The sequence below is a fragment of the Streptopelia decaocto genome (assembly GCF_964273445.1).
Source record: "Streptopelia decaocto genome assembly, chromosome: 2".
NCBI classification, from domain to species: Eukaryota; Metazoa; Chordata; class Aves; order Columbiformes; family Columbidae; genus Streptopelia; species Streptopelia decaocto.
The window spans coordinates 40078315-40099110 of record NC_138655.1 but is presented as its reverse complement, the minus strand read 5'-3'; the positions used below and the strand labels follow the sequence as shown (position 1 = coordinate 40099110).

Below are 20796 nucleotides of genomic sequence, written 5' to 3'. Positions count from 1 at the left end.
ACTTACTTTTGCATGTGTGCCAGGACATGCTCTAGGAAGAGGCATAAACTTTTTTTCTTTTTTTTTTTTTTTCTTTCATGAATACATTTATTTCCTGTGTAGAGCTGGAAAAGAAGAGCAACAAGAGGAATTTTGTTAAATACAGAAAAATCTAATTACAGCTTGATTTAAAGCCACATTTACACAATGGCTGAGGGGTGAGTTCACTTCCACAAAAACAAACTGGTTGGCTTCCTACTGTGCATGGGGGAATGTGAATATGCATGTCATGGAGAGCAACTGCCTCCCTCTACTGGCACCAGCTTTCCTTACACTGTGCTCTGCAGCTCTGCTAGGGGATATAAAAGTATGACCATTTTTGTATGCAAAAGAATACTGATGCATGAATTCACTGGTATGTACTCATCTTACCGCTTATGCTGCAGGTAGCACATGCTACATTATGTGTTAAATGTGATAGGCTTGATGTCTGTTTTCTATGAGCTTGTAGAAATCTTGTTCCTCAAAATGAACAGTTGTTTCCTCCAATCTGTATTTTGAACTGTTGTGTCTCTCTTGATTCAAAGGAGAAATGTTGGTGAATAATCTACATTTTCTTGACACTGTGGTTTTCACCAAGTGTGCACCTCTGAAAGGTGCAAGCTCTTATCTTGATCATCTGCTGAAGTATCTCTGCTGAAGGTATAGGAATGGTTGAAAATGTGGCTTAAAATTTTTGGTCATTTTCTTTCTTCAACTGGTTTAAATGTAGTACTGGTCTTTCTAATTCTGTTTATCAGAGGAAAAGGTTGCACATCTCAAGCAATGTTCCAGTCAGTCATTCATAATGTTTTTCTCCTCCTGGGAAAGGCTTTGCCCAAGACCCCAGTAACAGATTGCTTCATAACAGCAGCTCATAGTCGAGACTGGCATGCACATGGTCTTAAGTATTTTTCTTATTTCCAGCTGATGAGTGCCGTTTTTATCAGAGTTTTTGATTACCGAACTTGTGCTTTGTGCAGCTACTATTACTTCCATTTCTGCTACTCTAGTAAGTCTTAGAGTAGTGGAGTCTAGAAATTAAATATACACACTGTCATTATCTAGAAAAATCAGTGCTAAGGAAAGGTGCTGGACTAGTCTCACACAATATACTTCTGGCAGATGTATGTTGCAGTTCATCCTACTTTCCAGTTTTTGGTTTGTCCTTCATTATTCTTGTCTTCAAAATGGTTCTAGAACCTTATACCTGAGGTGAGAGTATGAGGCTTACTGTTCCTTAGGCACACATTAGTATACCCAACACAAAATTATCCAGCATCCTTATTCAGTGGCACCCAAGCAGGAGCAAAGCAGTCATGCATGATGAGGAAGGAGATGTTGACAGGAGGCCAGCAGATGAAAGATGTTGCTCCGGAAGAGTTGTGGTAAAAAGTCATTGGTGGCGAGACTGAATTTGCTGTATTCAAAACAGCTTAATGAAGGGATTTGAGTTAGTGGGAAGCTGAGGCAGGTGGGTCAGTTGGTGTCTCAGGACACAGGAAGTTTTGGGGAAGGAGGAACAGGCCTGGGGTGGGAGGGAGCAGATCCCTGTAGGGGTGAGTGGTGTCACAGGAAGGACAGGGGGATGCCAAAGGCTGCTCAGGAGAGAGCATTGCAGTAAGACTGGTGAAAAGGCAAAACTAGAAAGGGCCAGGCTTGGACGGCATGTGAAAGTAAAGCTGCTGAGGGAGATGAGGCTCTGTGAGCTATCTTTGCAGTATGGTTAGTGTTGTAGAAAGGCCAGAAAAGAAGAGGTGGTACAGGTCTGTGGAGTGCTTGTGAGAGAAGTGGTGAGATGAGAGAGTCTTGTAGGGCATTTCTGACAGGTAAAGAATGAGCCATAATCAGGCAGCCCTTCCTGGGAATGGGTGGGCCAGTGTGTGAAGAAATGTAAAGTTGCAAAAAGTAGAGAGGAGAAGGGAGAAGATCTTGTAAGATGAATTTTTCTTTCACTGCTAGAGCAATCTCCTTCCATTTTTTCTGTTTGGTGTCTACTCATTTTGCACTTCTCAGAGTATTTCAGACCAGACCCAGCTGTATTATTTTAATATTGGTGAACTGTATCTGAAAGTGATGATGGAGAAAAAGAGTACTGCAAAGCTTGCTGTGACATTGAGACAGGTCAGTGAGTAGTGTGAAGGTGATCATATCTGTGTATAGCTGTATATAGTTGTGCTTCTAAAACTATGAGAAAGCTCTGCCATGAATTCATACATGGGAAACTATGGTCATCTTAAGTCTCAGACTTCTATTCGGTTTACACCAACTTCTGTAAACATGAATTCATCATTTCTTGCTTCTTCTCCAGACATTTATGGGATTTAGTTAGGTCCTTGTTGGTGTTTCCGTATTCAGTGCTTTGTGTTTTCTCAGAGGAGTGGTCTTGTGAAGGTTATCAACTGCAGAAACACAAATAAAATGTCTTTTCCAGCATTGTTTTCCCTGCATTGTGTGTGGCTTTCAAACCCTCAGGTGCCCTGCAGTGCTAGGAGGATCACCCTGTAGTCTTAACTTTTTTTATCATGTCATGTTGAAGTTCTGACCTAGTAAAAGGCAGGAGCAGTCAGTGGGATAAAAAAGTAGTCAGGTCTCACTCTTCACTAGCCCTCTCCAAACTGAGGTGGTAGAGAAAATGGTGATGGGAAGGAAAACCTTTGAGCACATATGTGGGTGTCTGTGGATCAAAGTCAATGTTTTGTGTGGCTGCCAGCTGGAGAGTTGCATTCACACTGAAGTCTGGTGAAGCACTTGCTGTCCTGACCCTTGTGGTCCCTGCCTGGAGCTGTCCCTTGTCTCCCAGCTGCCCCTTCCACTGCTGGAAGCCACTCAGATACATGAAGGAGTTCTGTGGCTTTTGCTTTGGCTCATGTTGACCTGAATTTCTGCAGTCAGTTTCTCTACAGGAGATTACTTGAGGGGCAGAAGTGTATGGGCTGCCTCTACTTTTTCTCCTGATTTTTTTTTTTTTTTGTAATAGTTGAACTTTTAAAAAAACCTCAAACAAATAAACAGAAAGATCCCAACAACCAAAAAAAACACAAAAAAACCACCAAAACAAACAAACCAACAATAAATAAATAAACCCCCATAACCAACAATTTGTTAAGCTCTCAGCTACTACTCAGTGTTGATGAGGAATTACAAGCTTTGGTCATTCAAAAGCTTTTTCTTTCAGCTATGACAACTGTAAAGTTTATTCACCTTGGAGATGGATAGATCTTCCACTCCCAGCCACAAATAATTAAACAAACTAGGTGTTCCTGCTGTTTCTCTAGTGGATACATTTTCAGAGATGATGAAATTTTCAGCTACATTAATTTCCAGAAGTACACTGTCAAAATACTAGGTATGTGATTTTATCACTTCCCTGAAAGAGCCATCAAACCCACTAACATCCAAATTCTAGACTTTGTAATTTTTTTTTTTAAACTAAGACTAACTTAAATTTATGAAGGATATTCCAAAAATATGTAATGTAGGACAGAGATTGATTGTTTTGATCATGTTGAATCTTCTCTCTATTGTAAAGGAATTTAACTCCTGTGGTGAATCTAATTTTTGTTTAACACAAAGATTTTTGAGGCCCTCTCTGAGTGGGAAGGTTTTCAAAATTAAGGCATTAGGTGGCATAATTCTCCTGTTGCATCTACCAGGCATGGTTGCAGAAGAGACTTGACATACAAAATGGGCCAGTAGGTGACATTAATGAATTGACTGCTAATCTCGAGCATTAAATGCCTGCTGTGGATTTTTCACTTAACCCTGGTTTGTGCTGACCAGTAGTGATAATGGAGCATTGAGCTGTTCAGAAGGCAGAGGCCGTGTGTTATCTGCACTGAAAAGAGCTCTTCATGGAAGGAAGCAGCACTCTTTATATGCAACATGATGAGGCTTAAGTGGGCTTACAGTGGAGGACTACAGTCCAGTCCTGCTGAAGTTTTACCTCTGTGGTTGCTGATTCTGGAGCTGTCTCCCAGCTTACCAGAAGTTGCATCATTCTACGCAGTGTAGCTGTTCTAGATAGTCCTTATCCTTCCATCTCTCTCCCCATACTCAGCACTGGTGAGGCCCCACCTCGAATCCTGTGTTCAGTTTTGGGCCCCTCACTACAAGAAAGACATTAAAGTGCTGGAGAGAGTTCAGAGGAGGGCAACAAATATGCTGAAGGGTTTTGAGCACAAGTCTGAGGAGCAGCTGAGGGAACCAGGGCCGTTCAGTCTGGAGAAAAGGAGGTTCATGGGAGACCTTATTGCTGTCTACAGCTACCTGAAAGGAGGTTGTAGCAAGGTGGGTGTTGGTCTCTTCTCCCAAGTAGCAAATGATAGGACAAGAGGAAATGGCCTCAACTTACACCAGGGAGGGTTCAGTTTATATATTAGGAACAGTTTCTTCAGGGAGAGGATTGTAAAGCACTGGAAGAGGCTGCCCTGCGAAGTGGTTGATTCACCGTCCCTGGAGGTGTTTAAAAGGCATTTAGACAAGGTTCTCAGGGACATACTTTAGTGCCAGAGTTATGTTATGGTTGGACTCGATCTTGAGGGTGCTTCCAACCTAAATGATTCTATGGGGTAGCTGATATCATGGTAAGTCATCCAGAATTGCCTGCTATGCAATAAAATTTAATGTTTTCACTCAAGTCTGTTTCTTAGAGTATGTGTTGAATTAAAATAATTCCTGTTTAATTTTTCCTGAGGAACTAGTACTAGGCTCTATTCTTTATTGAAGTCTGAAGAGTACAAATAATAGAAAATAATTTTTCAGTGAACTCATTCAGAGCTGATTTTACTTTTTCACCATTGTTGCTGAGTCCTCCTGCTATGGCACTGGGGCATGAGAAGAGCTTGTTACGCCCTCCTTATCCCTCCTCCCTCCCAAATAACAAGCTTCCAAATGACAGGGTTCTTAATAGACTTAATAAGCCTAAATTCTTATGCGAGATAAATCCACTATCTGGCACCTAAATCAACTTTCACTTATTTATATGTGCCAACATCTATAAAATAGTTTTTTAATCTATAAGGTATTTTCTAGAAAGATACATGCTTATTCATAGATCTGCTTAATATTAAAAAAGGTATTCACTTTCTCTTTCATTGCTACTGCCTGTTGCAGCCACAGTTTATAATTTATATTAGGTTAGGATGCTGTATACTTTCAGAAGAGTGAAGGATTTTCTCATGTGTCATATAAACAAACAGTGTTTGATCAGAAGCGCTCTGCGGTAAACTGCTTGAGCAAAGCAAGACTAAGATACATGACCTCAGCCAAAAATTAGTCAGTCATTTTAATGTGATTTAAATTATCTCTAGCCAGAATTGCTTGGCATTAAAATGCAATCATTCTGATATCCAAGCTTGATGTATTTGCATCAATTCTAAATGAAGTCTTCTGTTACCTGTGGATTATTCCAGTGGGGTTTTGTCTTCTACAGAGCTTTCCATTTGTCATCTGTCTGTGTTCTACTAATAAGAATAGCTTCACAGAAATGAATAAACCTATATACACCATGCTTACTTTGTGGCTGTTTTGAGTTATATCTTGATAAGTTATTTCTACAAGAACATGTTCTTTTGCAATGTTCAGTCACTTGAATTCTCAGTGGGATAGGCAGCCTGTAATGAAAATGTTGACTCACCTGAATGATATCTTTGTTTTCTTTACTTTGTAAGTCCGATTGCAAGATAATTTTAAATTACAAGTATTAGATCACATTTTTCTGGAATGATTGCTTATGATTATACCAAGTTACTGCACTCATCTGTTTTAGTCACAGTCTATGTTATAAATTTCAGTGTTAAAGGAAGAAGAAGGTGTTTATAGGTAACTTCAGATCTTGTTAGCTTAATACACTGAGTCTTCATATTAATGGTAGTCCTTGTGTTAAAGGTTTCATCTTATAATATAAAAGACAGGTAATTTTGGAGAGATGGGGAGGAAAAAAGGATTTATGAGATGTAGTGTGGATATGCATGTAGTCTTTTATAAATTGTGCACCAGCAGCCTTTAATTTTTGAATGCTTTCATTCTAGTGCAAGTACTCAAATGACTCACCAGTTATCTAAAGCATCAGGTAACTATACCTATATTTAGCTTTGTTCTATCTTCTTATCCTTGTTTCTATCTACATTTTCTCAGTTGTAAGCTACAGTGAGTTTCATGAATGTTTAGAAAAACAAAACCCCAAAACAAGGTATGAAGTGTTCCCAAGTGTTCTCACGAGTACAGCCTCTGCAGGCTCTTCACAGGCTCTTTCTTCTGATGGTCAGGGCCTGTCGAGGGTAAGTCCTCTGTCTTCTTTCACTGTACTTTCAAATACAAAATATTTAACCCCGCCTACTAACAGGCTTCACTTTTAAGCTGGAGGGAAATACCATTTTTAAGAAGAAATGTTTTTTCTCTGCTGCTTGCTGTGGATTCTGCCCTGTTGATGGTGTCCCTGGAGCAACCAGCTCCAGCAATGCCTTCATTTTGGTGGTTGGCCTTCACTACTTTCCTCCTCCGTTGAGGAAATGCTGTGTGCCACAGACTGCAGTATTTAACCACAGGTCAGGGTGTCTGCCTTTTTAGCTCACTAGATTGTAGTGCTGAATTGCAGGGTCAGATGTGAAATCAATAGTGTTTTTCCATCTGGCTGCCTTGAAGACTACGTAAATTAAATCTGTTTACCTGTAAAAAAAGTTATGTCCACACTGCATGAAATACAGTTAATATGAACTGCTGCTTGTGTTGCTGCTGGGAAGGATCTTTGCCTGGATAATTCTGTTTTTAAAGTAGTTGCGGGTAGGTTCCCCCGAGATTTCTACAAGTGAGATGCAAATAACATACACAACAATGACAATTTTACTTCTTTCCTCACGAGTTTTGTAGATCTGCTGCCAGCAGGCTTTCAAGGCTGATGAGGTGAGCAAAGATGTACTGCCAGCTAGAAGGCATACTTTGTTTTCTGGACTTCTCTGCCTGTTAATATCTGTTAGGCGTGGGTTTTGCTGCCCCTTTCTTTTGGGCCTTTTTTTTCCCTGTTTCGATTTTATTCTTTTGAGCTTTTTTTTGACTTAGTGAACTTGTGAAGAGGAGGCCTGCATCTCTTTCATCACCATCAGCTTCTACAAATTTTAGCCTCTTTTTTTTTTCCCTCTACCTCCAGCCTATCTCATATATCCCCAATTAGTTTGGCTTGGTACTTTTCCTCTTGTATTTTTATTTACTTGAAGAAGTTGTCTATAAGTTCTACCAAACATTAACTCAAACTTCAGCCACAGGAAGGCTGGAGGGATGCCATGGGATAGAAGACACGAGATATTCTAGTGTACAATATGATTGGGAAGGCTTGAAGGAGTTTTTGGTTTTACTCCAAATCTCTGCTTTCATTGGGAGTTGAAGAAACATGTTTAGAGAGTCCTAAAATAATGTGATTACCGCAAAAGGTGAAAGGTAATTTTCAGACTTTTCCTTTATTCAGTGTCAGATCTGAAAATGTCAGTTTAAATCCCATGTTCTGAATGAGCAGATGCTTCTAAACATAGTTAAATCATTACCCTAACTTCTAAATTAAGTGTTAAAAACAGTATTCATAGATAAATTTGTTTGGGTTTTGTCTCATTGTATTGATGAGATGCAGAGCAATAGTAGAAGCTACCGTTTCCTGACATGGTATACTAATTTACCGCAAGAGATTATTATATTCTAAGTACCAAAAGAGAAAAATGAGCCTTCTAAATCCTTCTCAACATCAGTATTTCAAAGCTATTTCAATTTGGTTTTAATGAAACACATATGGAATTATATAAATGGGGCAGTTCTAGATACCCAGAATAGCTTGAATACTTTAAGTGAGATAAATGGTTAGATATTGCAGGTTAGCCATGCACACACTGTAGCCTGTGTGCTGAACTGATCAGTATGAATCTCAGCACTATGCGCAGGGTTATTTACATTGCTTCTCCTTGGTCCTTCCAAATATGAATATTTATGCTAGTGGGTGGGATATGGTGGGATTGCATGCAGCAATCCAACTGAGTATAGAAATTATGATGGCTTTTAGGTTATGCAGTGTTTTTCATAATTATGCGGTTTTTGTTAAAAATATGAATAACACGTACAGTGAAGTCAGTGTTAAGCACTTATGCAACTTTGAAACTTGCTCATGTTTCCCTTTCTAGCAACCCTTTTACTGTGGTTATGCTGCTTATGTTTTGACTACTGGCTGCTGGAATTTACTTTGAAAATATCAATATCTGTTTTATTTGCTGATTAGCTTTGGAGCAGCTCCCTCTTTAGACCTTGATTAAGGCAAAAGTTTGGGGAGCAAGGAGAGACTTTCTTGTTCAGATCGCTGAGGACTACATTATCATAGAGCATGCAGGAGATAACATGTTTGAGACAGATTGAAAGCTCCGGTTCTGACTTCATTTAATTTTGAGAGATCACCTTTTAACCTTATTTTCCCGTGTTTGTTTATACCTAATTCTTATAGGGACAAGAAAGGATTATTGTTATGCTATTAATATTATGTTGTTGTGGGATTACTGATTTCCCCTTCCCCCTCTGATATGTTTGCGACTTTTAGACTCACTGCTGATATATGACCTGCTTGAGGCATTGGGAAACCAGTGATCTCAAAAATGTGCTGTTCTTTTCAGGGTACAGTATTAGAAAAGATAAGGCATACTTGCTGCATATTTATGCTCACAAAATGCGTTTGAGTTTGCAGACTAGGTTCAGAACCATTAGCCTGCTTTATTCCTGATCTCATGTTGATATAAATTCTTGCCAAAATAAATAAATGCCTACTAAAATTATGTGTATATTCAGTGGTGTTAAATGACAGTGCCAGTGAGACAAAGGTTGTTCTGTACTTGCATTTTGTTTAATGTAAAACTGAAGATCCTGATGCCTGTGCTTTTAGAACCCTATTCTAGAAGCCCTGTTGATTTGCAGCTGGGACAAAGGGGGATAAAAGGCTCTATGTGATTTGGGGTTGATCCTCTGAGCAGTCAGCACTTCATGAGGATGGCCACCTGAAGAAACTCTGGTTATCGACAGCAGCAGTGTTACAAGTGGTGACTTGTGTGAGGCTACATTGCCATCCAGACATGTGCTGTAGAGAAACTAGGCAACATTTTTTGCTCCCGGGCCTGGGAAGGGAAGGTAAAGAAAATGCCTGCTGTTTTGCCCAACAAAAGTCTGAGAAGGCAGACCAGTAAGTAATTTATTCCTGCAATGTGACTGAGTTCCCGTGGTGCATGTTTCCCATCTTCTTCAGAGCACTCCCCGGCTCCTGTGCCAGTTTTGGTAGGACATCGCTCTCCCCCTCACCTTAGTCGGAGCAGTATGCAGGGAGGGGAGTGTCTGTTCAAATGGTCAGAAAGGGGTGGAAAACAAGAAGTGGGAGTCTCTAGACTTGAGAGGTGGGCATTTATCTGTCCCCGTTTATACTAATTTTTCATAGCTGTAGTTACGTGACCTGTGCACGCATTTTGCATCAGAGGGTAGGATAAAAGCCACAAGCAGTCCTGCAAGCAGGGGCCGGGATCTTATCAGCCCTGCAAACTTCAACTGCTAGGTCTACAAGCTGCCCGAGGTGCAAGTATGCTCTTCTTCAGGAACATTATATGGAATGAGAGTCCCGAATACTCTTTCATAAAAGGGCTTTTGGCTTGCTCCATTAAATAATTAAGCCTCTCTTCCAAGAAAGGCTCTTCATCTGTGCCAGCAAAGTGCTTCTGGTTTCTTGTAAGAAGACTGCGAGACTGGATTCTGGTATAGCAAGTCACAGCTGCTGGTTTTAGATCGACACAATTTCTAGTCATTAAATTAACAGTCTTTCAAAGATTAAAATCTAAATTTATTTTACATTTGGCTAAAAAGGCTCAAAGTTTAGTAGGCTGTCTTCAAACTTGTGAGCCTTGAAATGATAACCAAAGCCCATTGCATTCGAAGCTCTTATGGGATTCATTGTGCTGAATATCTTCAACTCTTGTGTGAAGTAATAAGATCTGAGAGTTGCTCTGAAACTCTGAATTATGGGTGTGGACTGGAGACTTGAAGTCTGAAAGGTTTGCAGTGTGTGAGCTCCCAGCGAGCTGGCTGGCAGCAGGCCGGATGTTGAGTGAATGCCTATATGCGTTAGCATCTGTGAGGAACCACTTCATGTTCCAACAGTCACACCTTGACTTGCTTTCTAGTTGCATTTTGCAGCTCAACATAAACACCTTCTTGCATAGAGAGATGTAAGAGAGCGGAAAACAGTCTTTGAAGAATTAAAAAAACAATGGGCTTTAGAGAGCTTGATGGGTTTTCATTGTCATCACATAAGATCAAAGAAAGCCTCAGAGCTTCACTTTCTACTCAGAATTGGAAATAATGTTCTTAATTACAGAAGTGAGCAAGTCTGAGGGAGTTTTTCCTTCAGAGAGAGGAGCGCTGCACCTCATCCTTTCAGCTTCGCAATATAGCATTTTTGAAAAATTGCACCTGTCTTCTAATGGAATAATATAATTTCAAGTTTTCCCAGGCCAATCTATAGATATCTCAGTTAGATATACTCAGCATCAGATTGTGTCACCCATTGCTTTAATGTAGTCATAGTGAAAATGATAGTAAATAGAGGAGAAGAAAGTGCCAGCCTTGGTGATGAAGATTAATAATGTAGAGGTATGGGAAGTATACTTATTATATTGCAAGCTCTTTTTTTCTGCTCTTCCACTGAGGAAAATCTGTATTTGTGTCAGCTTTCTGACTTAAGTGACGCTCTCAGGTTCCCCGTTTTCCACCACGTGGAATACAAAAAAATGTATCTTCACTTACAAAACCCTCTAGTGTCTTGTTCCAGTGTAGACAAGCACACCTCCCATGTCCTTGTAAGCAGCTGACTTTTGCTACCATTATACCTTGTGTAAGGACTTTAGCATCTTACAGTTGGTCATGTTTGTTGTTTCTTTTTTTTGTTTGAGGTTTGTTTTTGTGTCCTTTTTTTAATTGTTCTCTTTTCAAACGAGTTTCTTATGGTCTGATAACATGTCTCTCTCAGTTGTCCACTTGGAAGCAGAGGCTGCTTCTTCTATACTATATTTTACAATCTTTGGCTCACTAATATCATCAGCATTCATTTTATGCGAGCCAGGTATGCACTATATGGGGTCCATGACTTCTATGCACTACCTAAGGCTATTTCTTATGCTTACTGTGTTACTAATAAGCAGCGTGGTCCCTTTCTGTGGTTCACCAACTTCATGGCCATCTGGCTGGTCAGCCAGAGGTCATGAAGTGCTGGCTAGGAGGCACACATGTTTCGGTCTTGCTAAGGTCTCGGTTGTGCTGACAGCTGTGTTGTTTTCTGAAATTGACAGTTCATACTGCACCTCTGCTGCCAGCTGTGAGGAAAGGCAGTGGAAGAAAAAATAAGTAGGGTGGAAAGACAAGAGGACACGAAGGATGTTTGTGTAGTTTGAGATGATTGCTGAAATAGCATAGAGGGTGGAAAAATACATTGCAGTGAAGGAGAAATGGGAGGAACCTGAGGAATTTGAATACTGGGACGTTAGAAGGTTGACATTGGGCTGGAGAAGTGTCAGAGTGGTATGTGATAGGAAGCACATTTTAGGGGGATATGAAGTCTTCAAAATGTCTTATCATTCACATTTGCGATTTCTGTGTTCACAGAAATCTGATACTGTGTTCTTCCACATCTGGTTGTGTGGGCAAAGTGCAAGTGCTCAGTGTAGTAAAGCTGCTTCAAGCTTCACTTCAGATCCTTCTTTACTGCATCCATTAGCAGTAGCATGAAACACACCTCACTGACTGCTTAACAGTTCTTCCCCTGCTTCTCTGAGGTGGCGATGGTGGACCGGTGTCTTCATTTTAGTCAGTTCAGTCTCCAGTGAAGACACTGCCAACTTGTAGGTCTGTGGAGGTGAGGGATGGTCATGTCCTTTGGAATGTGTTTTGTTTTGCTTTGTTTTTTTCTTTTTTTGTGATTCCGAGGAAAAAGTGAATATGAATGCTATTAAAAATACTCTGTAGGAATCAGTCTTAATACTGTCCTGTAGAGAATCTCTGGCTTTAATACTGAAATGTCTCTGCCTATTATTAAGCATCCAGAGGAAGTGCTGTCTGGGGCACTTGGATTTATAATTAGCCTATTTGGAAAAAAGCCCCAAAGTTGCAGGTTAGCTGACCAACGTCAAAACATGATCAATTGCACTGACATATATGCAGATGTATATGCACACATGTACAGGTAACTGCTGTCTTACCAGATTGAAATCAGGATCAGTGTGAGAAGTGTCCCTGTGCTCCATGAAATGGACATAGTTTTTTCCATGCTGAGTGCTGACCTTGAAGCTTGGCACTTGTGACTTTCTGAGAAAAGTTTATATGGCTGACACTAGGCCCATGTTTTATTTTCCTCCATGAATGATGATAGATATTGTGGTGAGTTTGCCACCAGTCTGCAGGCTTCCAATTCTACCAAGTCTGCTGAATATCGGCCAACTCACGTACCTTTTACAAGTTGTTGACTTTCAACAGAGACTTGCTGAAGCTGAGGAGTCTCTTGTGACTGTGTCCTCCTGAAACTTCTCTCGTCCTCTTGCTGGCCTGTGTCCTGTCCCAGGTCTTGTATGTGGTCCAGGCACTTGTGTGTGTTCACTACAGGTGGTGGAGGCAAGCTGGTGGAGCTCTGTGGTGTTCTCAGATGGAGTTTTAGCCACCTGCCTCTGCTGGATGTGGACCCTTGCAAACCACCACTGCTTCCAGACATCAGACATGCCGTGCTGTTCCCTGCACCTTTATTGCCCAGCACTTTGTTGTGATGGTTAGAAGTGACTGTTCAAACTGAGATGGATATGGAGACACTTCTCACTTGTCTGCTAGCTAAGCATGGAGATTTAGTGGTGTTGGTTGTGTTGCAGAGACAAGTAGGTGCCTCTTGAAATTCAGCTTTGCAGTTTGCAGCTGTTGATAGGGAAACATCCTAATGGAGGACCTGACATGATCTTAGATTTGGTAGAGTGTCCCCCAACTGCTGCTGCCATGAGGTTTTAAAAAAATAAAGTGACACACACAGGAGGGAGCAGCAAGGGCTTGGGGAGCTGCTGGGGAGAGGTGGGGGAGACGTGAGCTCAGCTGCTTGCGTGGGAGTGAGCCACAACTGCTTGTGGCAGCTGAAGTTTAATTTCTGTTTAAGGATTCTTGGTTGTTTTGTTACCTGTCATAGGTAGCTTGGTGGTCTGTGAAGGAGGGATTAGATTAGAATAATTATTTAAGTACTTTTTTTTTTTTTAAATTTTGTGTGTATATGTATGTATTTTCCTTTGCTTGGCAAATACGAGCATTCCCAAAAGCTTGATTAGAGGTCTGGGGCCAAGACTACTGGTCATGTTCTCCTGTTGCTACCTTCGGCAAAACATTGCTAGAAAAATCATTGCTTATCTGATAATCAAATAATTGAGCACCTCTTCTTCCCATGTCTCTTGAATGCTTTTTAAATTAAGTTTTTAACCTTTGTATAACTGCCCCTCCTGCCTTTATTAATGAAATACATAGTTTTCTGGCTTCAAGCAGTACTGCTGAGAAAGCTGGAATATTCTACAGTATTTTAAAGAAGCACAGTTTATAAAAATTGATGTGCTCCTTAAATGGTGTAATCTGAAAAGTAAGACTTAATAAAACAGCCTCCTTCATTTATTGCAACACACAGCTTAATGTTGACTGAAAGTTGAATCAAGGAGCAAAATGTCACTCTTCCTGTGTTTCATTTTTATTTCTAGCCATATATAGCTTTGAGAATATTTTTCTTACAGAGATGAAGTCTGTTTCTAGCACACAGCGACTCATTATGAGCAATTTTCACTGGCAGATTAAAAAAGCTGTAGCACAGCTATTTACATATTGTCAATAAATATGGTCTTGCACTGTGTTGCAACATGGAAGTCTTGTTCCATTAGTAATGTTTTATGTAGTAGCAAATATAATTTTTGTTCTCAAGCTAAGTATGATAGATTAAAATATCTATAAACAGCCCTTAATATCATGCGCTTGGGCTGTGCCTGATACTGTATGGCACTAGTGATAAGAGTAAAGAATTAGGAAGAATGCTGGTGTGGGCATATAGGAACTCATTATTGCAGTGGGGTTCAGACTATTCTAAGCATAATGTTTGTGGCTGTGGTTTATGTGTAGCTTAGTGGAACATCTTAAAGTGTTGTAAAGTTTGTGTATACATAATGCTGTAGCATTATGATGTTTTGGCAATGTCAGTCATGAAAAAGATACTGTACCTCACGAGAGACAACCGGCACTGGAACTTCTGAGAAACAGGCTGTGTACTTTCATCTTGCCACTGACATTTGAAAACCTTTTGGTCAGTGTAGAGATAAGTTAATTATATGAACCATGTAGGGACAGGAAACTTCAGATTTATTCCCCCCCCCCCCCCCCCCCCCCCCCGATTTGTGCTAATCAGAGAGATCAGTTGAAATATGCTGTCAAGGAAGACTAAATTACAGGTGCCTGTATTTTTATTCTCATAGTTATTTACCTGATATTGTAGGAGCTCTCAGCATCTTTCAAATATACCGTTGTCTCTTAGATCTTAACATTCCTTAGTTTCGTGGACTTACATATTTATAAGATGCGTGTAAGCCTTATTTGAGTCAGTTCTCCATACTTAGAAGGAGTATTTGGTCATGGTTAAGTATTTTCCAAATGAATTCAGTTGTTTTGCATAATGGCAAAAATTTCCTTGGCATTTCCATCGTAGCCTCATGAAAGCTTAGTTAGGACTTTATGTGCCAACGCACACAGAAGCGCTCGGGTCATTGGAGTATCTGCCCACGTGTCAATGTAAAGGACAGAGGGGGTCCTGTTGACTTCTGTAGGGCTACTGTGCACTAAGAACATGTGTGGTGCCTCACCAATCTGAGGGCTATGGTGTAGATTTTGAAGTACTGGACATAAACCAATCTGAAATCTGCTTTGTATATGATGCTGGTTATGTGTGCCTTCAAAGCAAGAATCCTGGCAGAATAAACTGCTACGTTTTATTATCTCCTTCTAATAGACCTAGCAAACTACAAGTGCTCATCTTCTGAAAGAGCACTCCTAAATATATTGAACACCAAAACAAACCCCCTTATAGGCAAATCATTCAAAAAAACCCCAACAAACCCAAACAGGAATTTCATCTTTATGCACCCAGACAAATCCCAAATGTCGATGCTTTCGGCTAAAAGGTGTGATCGGTCCAGCTCTCATTTCCCAGCGTGCGGTGCCTCGGCAGCCCCGTGCTCCAACGAAGGGCTATAATTAGCTGAGCAGCCGGCTCGGCAGCGGTGACGGTGACGGGCTGCGAGCCCCAGCGAGCATGTGCTGGATTCTGCATGTGCCCGGCGCTTATTGGCGGGCGAGGTTGCTGCCTGCCGGTTTGATAGGTTTCCCCAGTCATCTTTATGCTGCATTACAGACATAGATACAGAGGTACTGCCTGCGTGCCACGGGAGAGGTGCTGGGCTCGTAGCGTAAAAGAACCCCCCCCCCAGATGAAAGGCACTGGTCTTTGTTGCAAAACATCAGTGCTTAAGGACTGCTAGTCGCAAGGCGGGAGGTCAGTGAAGGGGTTTGACTCGGTGGTAATTACTTTCAGGTCTTTATCTCTCCGGTGAAACAGTCATGCATGAAATGAATACTGTTAATCATGTCATCTGTTTAATTTGATCTTGCTTTTATTAATATCATGTGTACTCCGGCAGGAGAATCGTCAGATTAGAAAACATATCATTAGAATGGCTTTAGTTCAAAAATAGAGTGTATTTCTATGGGAATATTGCTTTCATTTGAAATTTTGAGCCTGTGCATGTGAGTGATTTTAGTGGCTGCCTTTTGTTATGCTAATTGAAATATTTCTTTTATTGGGGTGTTTTCTGCAGAGCAATTGAATTAGAGCATTTATAACGATTGGCACATGAAAATAAATCTCTATAAATAGTGATTAGTTTAAAGAATAATTCTGTGAAGTGTTCTTTAATTTGATCACAGCAATAACTATCTTGTTGGTTCTCTTGCAACAAGATAGAGGGATGAGGAGTAATATGCTATTGTTCTTTCAACAAAGATGCTGGAGCCTTCATGTTTGGGTGGATTCTTTGTTTCATCCACTGGGTTTTATTTTAAGTGGTTTTCAAAATGAAACTAAAGCCACCCTGCCTGGTAGATTGCAGTATATCCTTTGCTTGCACACACATTTGTAATATCTGTTTATATTTGTATTGTTCTCAAAGGCTGAATTTTGGCCCAAAGCTGTGTTTATTGTCAGAACTGCCTTCATCAGTAGAATGAAACAAGATATATATATATATATATATACGCCGATCTTTTACTCTATGGTTCTGAGGCTATTACAGTATTTATCATAGCGTCATACCCATTTAAGTTCTTTTCGTACTTGACCTACACATCAATTGATCACAACTTTTCCTATAAAAAGCATACATATTTAATGAGCACATCTTACAGTGAAAGCTGTTCAGAACAGAAGGAAGCAAGCATGAAGTACAGAAAAAAAAAGTCCCTTAATGTAGTCATGCCTCATTTGATGACTTTTGAATATTGAGGCTGACTGCTGAGACTTCAAAGTTAATGCCCTTGTCTCTGTCAGACTCCAGAGCCCACATGAACTTGTATATTAAGTCACTATTCATCTGGCTGGCTGGCTGCCACCATGCGTCTGAGGTATGAGTGGATTGTCTCAGCCAGTATCAGAAAGGTGTTAGGAACGGGAGCTATTTTGGTATTAGTCTTCACTCTGCCTTTTGCACCTATCCATGAAGAGGTTTTTCCTACTGTATGAACTAAAACAAAATTTAAGTTGTTCACTCTTAAAGTCTGTGGTATGAAATGGTGTTACCCTCTGAGTAGATAACCTTTAGAGTGAGCACTTATTTGGTTGCTAACTTTATATGACTGTGGGTACAACAGATACGCATGCTTTGTTATTTGTGATAGCATATTCAAAAGGCAAAATATTTGGGAGGTTTAATCACAGCCAGTACATACCAGTTTGTTTGAATTTTTGCTCTTGACTAAAATAGGTATCTTGGTGTCTACATTCACCTCGGTTTTATTTCCAAAGTTGTCTTCTATGTAGGCTTGGAAAATGGCAATTTTGCATGTTAACAGTTAAACCTGGATACGGAGGACTTAGGCTGTGAAGGCGTGTTGTTCTCAGGCTGTTTCATACTCCCTCATTTCTCCAAATCAACAACCAAAAGTGTCTTTAAGAGGTTTTAAGTTAAACTATGCCTTACCTGAAGTAATTTATCTACATCTTTATGACCTTTATTCCTGTACGGGATGCTGTTGCAAACAACAGTGATGTTAGTAATGTGTGTATTTTCAAGACAGTGTGTATTTTTAAGAGACAAGAGGCTGTTATTTTCTATTCCATCTATTAAGCTATCATTATTTGTAAGTAACATAAGGCACAGCTGGAAAAATGCTGTAGAAGTTAGCATATTTTTAGTGCTTGGTACAGGGAATACCACCACCCACTGGAACTGAAATACTGCACCAGCAGTTATTTAGGTGTGGACATCTCTGCCTCCAAAAAGAGCTGTGATGATCTATACAAGCATCACCAGATAAAAATGACAGTCGTGAAACTAGAACCGGTGAAAGTGTGATTTAAACTTGCAATACCTTAACAGGAAGAAATAAGCTGTAATACTTTGTTATTGCATTTCTTTTTGTTATAACCTCATTTTTCTTCTGAGTAAACGAAGAAAACTAATTGAAGCAACAGTTCATGTGGATTACTCTTTAAAAAAGTTGTTGTCTTTGTTGCTGTAAACATGTTTTAAATATAGTCAGCATATTGCTACAGGAAATGTTGCACACTTCAGATTATTCTCAATGAGATTTTATGTACAAATGTTGCCGGTGAGTTTTTTGGTGTAAAAGTTTTTGATTATTCTTTGTTAGGAGAGGCATGCATTGCATGTGTGCTGTGCACCTCTGAGGACTGTTCTTATTTCTGATATTTTGCCCTGTAGATAAATCTCCAAGTCCTCTGTTAAGTAGAAGGGAAACTTCTTTCCAACCAGAAATGTTGTGTGTGTGTGTGTGTGTGTGTTTTTGCATTTGTATGTTAAGGGCACAAAAGTGTGTTACAAAAACAAAGGTCTCAGGTTTTTCATATGTATCCATATATAGCTGGAGAAGAATCGCTTGTATGATCTAACAGTAATATATGTTTGTGTAGAAATTAATATGTTGTTTACACTTTCAATGTCGTACCAGTAGTCTCATTATAATCCAGTAGAAATATAAATATTCCTTCAAAAGTAATGCTTTCAGAAACACCAGCCTTGGCTACTAGCTTGAGATGGATAGATGCGGTAAACTGGATGCCTGTAATAAACAGTGCTACAGTGGCTCTGGTTTATTAAGGTATTTTAGTGCTATGTGTATAAGTGAATTTTGCATTACTTAAAACCATATAAAATCTGAAGCAGAAAGGTGATGCTTGAGGTTAATGCATTTTTTTTTTCTAGTCTGATAGCAATGAAAGAGATACTCCTGAGAAACAGTCCTAGGGATTTAAAGTATTACCATAGTATTTATTTTGCAGGATTTGCACTTTTACGCTTCATAGTTTTGAAGTTGAGTAGCAGTAAGTGATATATGTGTAAAGGTTTAAATCAAAATGAGGAAAGCGACATTGTGCCCCAAAGCTCCTTTTGCATTTTCCTCTGTTTTTGGAACCAATTCCAATTGCTACTTTGTTGACGAAACGTCTGTCTATTTAGATGGTTGAGACATGCAATAGCCCGTCTATAAATGCTTATTAGAACAATTTGAGAGTTCATGGGAAATCAGTAGCCTGTTTTCTGTGTTTTGTTGGGTGATGGTCTGTTTATTCTTTTTAAACCTGAAAACTGTTGGGCTGGGTGCTGGGGAGGCGCAGGATGAAGCCTCTTGGTGCTGATTCCCTCTGCAGGCTCGGCAAGGGGTACAGTGATTTGGGAAGGCCTTATTGTCATGGCGCTCTGCCCACATGGATGCAGCAGCAGTAATTAATGGGGCTGGAAATGTGACCATGTTGTCTGTATGCAGACAGTGGCTGCCCCAGTTTGGGGACATGGGTGCTCCTGTGCCCAAGGACTGGCCAAGACCGGGCCTTATGGTGGGGAAGGTCTACCCTGCCCTGTCCCTTCATTAGGGGTCTTCCTCACCTACCACAAGTTATTCTGGGGACTGTATGGAGTCAGAAACTTAAACAGCGGATTAGAGAAATGTGCCTAGCTTTTGGCATCTGCCTGTCAAACATTTGCAATGTTTAGAGGAAGGTCATGTTTTATAGACCAGGGAATAAAAGCAGCAATGTCTTTTTCTTGCAGTTCTCACAGATGCAGTGGTATGGTGAATTGAAAACAAAATGGATAATATTAATTTCTTTTTTTTTTTTTTCCACTTAATCTCCTGTTATGATTAATTCTAATTGTTTGTAAATGTATTACCTGAAGTATTAAATGCGGCTTGATAGATTTAATGTAGAATTCAACTGGCAAATAGTAATCCTGGATGCTATTGTCTGCATAATCCTAGTAACAAGATTTCTGTCTTAATTTTGCGTTGTCTTTTGTGGATATGCTTCAGTCACCTGTAGGCACAACTACTTGCTACAGCCTATCCATGAAGCAGCTGAAGTTTCCAGCCTGGTTCCTCACTTTTTAAATATGTCATTTTTAAACATGTATTGTCCATTCCATTCCACAACAGCCATTATTTGGTTTTATGTCCTGTCATAGTTGCCTCATACTTCTGTGCTATATTGGTTTATTAACTGAAACAGTATATCATTTATACAACTGATGATTATATGGCCATCTATTTTGATTTTTCTGTTTGGTCTGGTAGAATGATTTCTACTGGATCCATTTATACCTTGCTAATATGAATGCTTGTACTACAGAATCCCAATTAATGGCAAAGAAGGATATTAAATTCTTATTTCTCTTAAAGGAGCTTAGCATTTTGGAAGTTGGTAGGCTAGCCCAAAGATTAGACTGTTCTGCTCTCTAATTAGGAAGTCTGTAGAAACACATTCTGTAGCAAAGTTATGCCATGTGTAGTACAACTTTAATGGGTTAATTGTGCACATTTTCACAAGTTTGGAAATATTTGGCTTTTGTGTTTGTTTAGGGTCCATGGTTATAACTGATTCTTTTCAGGTCTGGGTACTGGGTTTGTAGGTAATGATACTGTCAAGAGGATGGGACCAGACTCCTTTCAGTGGTGCCCAATGATAGGATGAGGGGCAACAGGCACAGACTGAAGCATGGCAGGTTCCATCTGAATATGAGGAGGAGAAACGTCCTTACTTTGAGGGTGCCAGAGCACTGGAACAGGCTGCCCAGAGAGGTTGTGGAATCTCCTTCTCTGGAGACATTTAGAACCCACCTGGACACATTCCCTGTGCAATCTGCTCTAGGTGAACTGGCTTTAGTAGGTGGGTTGGACTAGATGATCTCCAGGGGTCCCTTCCAACGCCAACCATTCTGTAATTCTGTGATTTTTGTGATAATGCAAATGCATAATATGATACAGTCCCTGTTCCAAAGTGTTTCCTGCTTGTGTGATATAGGTAGAAAAAGGGCAGAGGAGAAGGAGAAACAGAAAAAATAAAGATGAAGCATTTTGTATGTGACCACAGCCTGTGTGCTTGCAAAGTAGGATGAACAGTATGTGCTTTAAGATCATAAACCATCACTGCAAATG

The 20796-nt window shown here is 40.0% G+C and overlaps 1 protein-coding gene across 5 annotated transcripts in view; it reads left to right on the top strand.

Moving 5' to 3' along the window:
• FAM110B (family with sequence similarity 110 member B) overlaps positions 1–20796 on the top strand; it is a 111831-nt gene that overhangs the window by 37686 nt on the left and 53349 nt on the right. Inside the window, exon 3 of one of the 5 annotated variants that reach the window (XM_082045573.1) lies at positions 103–197. The exons of the other annotated variants lie outside the window; for them this stretch is intronic. The gene's annotated coding sequence lies outside the window, so the exon portion shown is untranslated. The remainder of the gene's footprint in view (positions 1–102; positions 198–20796) is intronic. 5 annotated transcript variants of the gene reach the window in all.